Source organism: Ailuropoda melanoleuca, chromosome 16 (assembly GCF_002007445.2).
Source record: "Ailuropoda melanoleuca isolate Jingjing chromosome 16, ASM200744v2, whole genome shotgun sequence".
Taxonomy (NCBI): domain Eukaryota; kingdom Metazoa; phylum Chordata; class Mammalia; order Carnivora; family Ursidae; genus Ailuropoda; species Ailuropoda melanoleuca.
The window spans coordinates 19,592,622-19,595,868 of record NC_048233.1 but is presented as its reverse complement, the minus strand read 5'-3'; positions in this window follow the sequence as shown (position 1 = coordinate 19,595,868).

The following is a 3,247-nucleotide window of genomic DNA, read 5'->3' as shown; positions in this document are numbered from 1 at the left end:
CAGAAGAAGTCAGAGCCTGGGAGGATGTAGGCAGTCAAGGCTGTGGCAGGGAAAGTAAGGTGTTTGTGGGTCCTTGGATAACCCAGGAAGGTGAAGGTAGGACCCCCAGAGCCACTACACACTCAGACTGAGGCCTGACTCTGGAGGGGAGCTGAGAAGGCCAAGTGAGCAACAGAGATAGGGGTGAGATCCCTGCCCCATCTTCCTTCCACTCCATCCCCTCTATCCTCCCTCACCTTTCCCATACTATCTCCATACTACTGCCTACCTAAGAGGGAAAAAACAATTCAATAATGGCAAAGCCTCTGGTATCCTGTGAATCTTCTTTAACATATGAAAATCCTCTTGAAACCTCCCTTTTTCCTTATCTCCCCCAACCCCACAGTATATCATCAGCCACCCCTCAAAACCTGGGGCAGCAGCTCTTTCTGCCCACAGTCCTGTCTCCATGCTTTAATAAACCACCATTCTTTACCAAAAATGTCTCAAGAATTCGTTCTTGGTCATTGGCTCCAGATTCCACCCCACTGAACCTCACCTATATTCCAAAACCACATCAGTGTCACCTGCTTAGGCTGGAATGACCAGAGTCACATTGAGAATCTCTTTCTCTAGTCAGTACCACCCAGACCGGTGCAGAACAAGTCCTGTCTCCTGGAGACCTCTGGTGAGGCCATGTGTGCATTCTTACTGAATTTCACACAGAGTGAAGCTTTCAGACCCATTGTGGTGGGAAGTTCTTACTGAGTTTAACTCAGATTTTCTTGTTGTACTTTGTGCCCCATAATTCCAGGCTGAGTTTATGAAATTGGAGCCCAGCACCCCCACCCCCAAGCATGGAAGTAGTTTTTTTTCTGCACTGGGCAGTGGGTCAGAGTGTCGGGACACTGAGAGGATGTGGGTAAAGCCTGGTGCATCACAGATGGTCAGACCTTTCCTGGACAGGAGGGCGGTGATCAGCAGGGCAGATTCAGAGAAGGGAGCTTAGAGACCTCCAGTTACAAACTCCTACTTTACAGACAGGAGCCAGAGGCCCTCGGGATGGGAACACTCAGTGTCCCCTGCTCCCTGATGACTGCCTGTGGAAAACTGAGCCCCTGACTCCTGGTCCAGGAGTCCTTCTTGTGCCCCATTTGGAGGCCCCTAGACTGTGTTCCTATTCTCTTGGCTTTATGGACTAACTCAGCTAGACTGGGGTACTGTCCCCCTCCTCCTCATCCAGTGACTCCTTTCCAGTCTTCCCAGCTGGGCTCCAGGGCCTCCTGCTCACTGACACCTGTTCCTGGTCCTTCCCGCCCTCCCTGCACAGGGTGCCTGGATTCCGTCTCTGAGCTCCACCTGGGCAGCCAGCCCAGTACTCAGCCCCTGCCCCGCTCCTAGCCTCACAGTCTGCCCCCAGTCTGACACATCTTCTCTCCTCGTCTCCCTGCAGACTAGCTTCTCAGTCCCTTGCAAAATCGCCCCACACTCTCCTCCTCTGGGAAGCCTTCCGTGATTAATAATCCTGGTTTTGAATCTCAACTTGTATCTTTCTAAACCACTGCCAAGGTACCTGCAAGTCTGTCCTTGTTCTTCTGTCTTCTCTTTCCTGGCTGTGTGCCTTGTCCCTGCTCCCCCTCTGATCTCCTTCCCCAACATGGAGCTGTGCCCTCCATAGGCAGGGCTGGGATTTCCCCTCCCTCCCAGGACCCCCTCCAGGCACCAGGAGGATGAGGACTGCACTGGAGAATTGCCTAAGCCCCTCCCCGTTTTCTGTGTTTTGGAATAGCAGAGATAAAGGTGTCCAACTGGAGACAGCTGCCCTGGAGCCCCGGGGATGCTGGGCCTGGTGTGGGGAGCAGCAGGCAGTTCCCTGGGATCTCTCAACTTGACCTTCACATCCTGACCACATGCTTTCTTGTTGGATCTCTGCACACCTGTTGCCTCTCCCAGGCTCCTCTTCCCCCTCCCTTTCTTCCTCCACTCTCTCCTCACACAGCCCACCTCTCCCCACAACCTGAGTCCTTTCAGCAAGCTCTGCCTTTCCCCAGACCTTGGGTTGGTGTCCTGCCTGGCAAGGAGGGTAGGTGGGAAATGTGGGTGGAGGAGAGGGTCCTGGCTCTGGGGAGCCACCAGGCCTAGCTCTGGGCCTGGCTGTGCATTGGCTGCTATCCTGTGGCTGTCCCAAGAATTGCAGGGCTGGGGTCCTCCAGCTGAGAAGGGAGAGGAAAGGGGGGATGCCCCCCGGCTGTGCTTTAGGAGGGGAGCAGGCCTCACTGACACTGGAGGCTTCCTCGGAGAGCCTTTGAATTCCTAAATGACAGGGGAGTAGAAACCTGGGGGGAAGCCAAGTAGCAAGTACAGTCTAGAGGGGAGAGAGCATTGAAACTCTGTCCTCAAGTCTCAAACACTAGTCCAATTCTCCCTCCCCAAAAGAGCCCTAAAAGGGAAACAATCTGAAACTAAAGCAGGAGGAGCTAACATCTGACCTGAGAAGAACTTCCCAAGCATTCCCGCAGTGTATTTGGATGCCACAGCTTCTGACAGGTGCACTTTTTTCAAACCTCCCCCTCTTTCACAGTGGGTTGCCCCGCCTCCCCCAGGTGCCCTGGTCTCATGCTCAGCTCCTTGGGCCTATTCAGGGAAGCCCAGGTCCCTCGCCTTCCCTACTCCAGCCTGTGTGTGGCTATGGCCAAGATGCTAATGTGGGAAGTCCCTCCTCTGGTCTAACTGCAGTCCTTCCTGTAGCACTGGGAATGGAGGGATCCGCCCTATAGCTAGAAGAACTGCAGATGGGAAGGTGGCCCGAGGAAGGACGCTGTGAGGAAGGATCTGAGGGAGGGCAGTTCTGCCTCAGTTTCTTCTCCACCCTCCTCTCCCCCGACCCACCAGATCCCTGGAGATGCAGGTGATGGGACAGAGTGGCTCACACACTGGAGAACGCTCTCTGCTTGGGCTTCAGGATTCACAGGTGCTGGGGAAATGCAGCTGAGCTCCAATCACGGCCCCCGTTATTCTCTTCTGTGGAGTGGGTACCACGGGGAGGAAAGATGGGGGTGGGTTTTGTCTCCATCAGCTCAAGTCATTCTTGTCTTACCCCTACTCCCTTTGAAACCTTTTCTTTCCTGGCACCCACACCCCAGTTCCTCAGAAGTGCTCAGGATGATACCTCCTCCCCCACCCCCACCCCCAGTCCAGCACCCTCCTCTGATGGGCTGAGAGTCCCTGAATCTTCCCTGCCCCTTCCCCTCTGTTTCCCCTGTCCCTG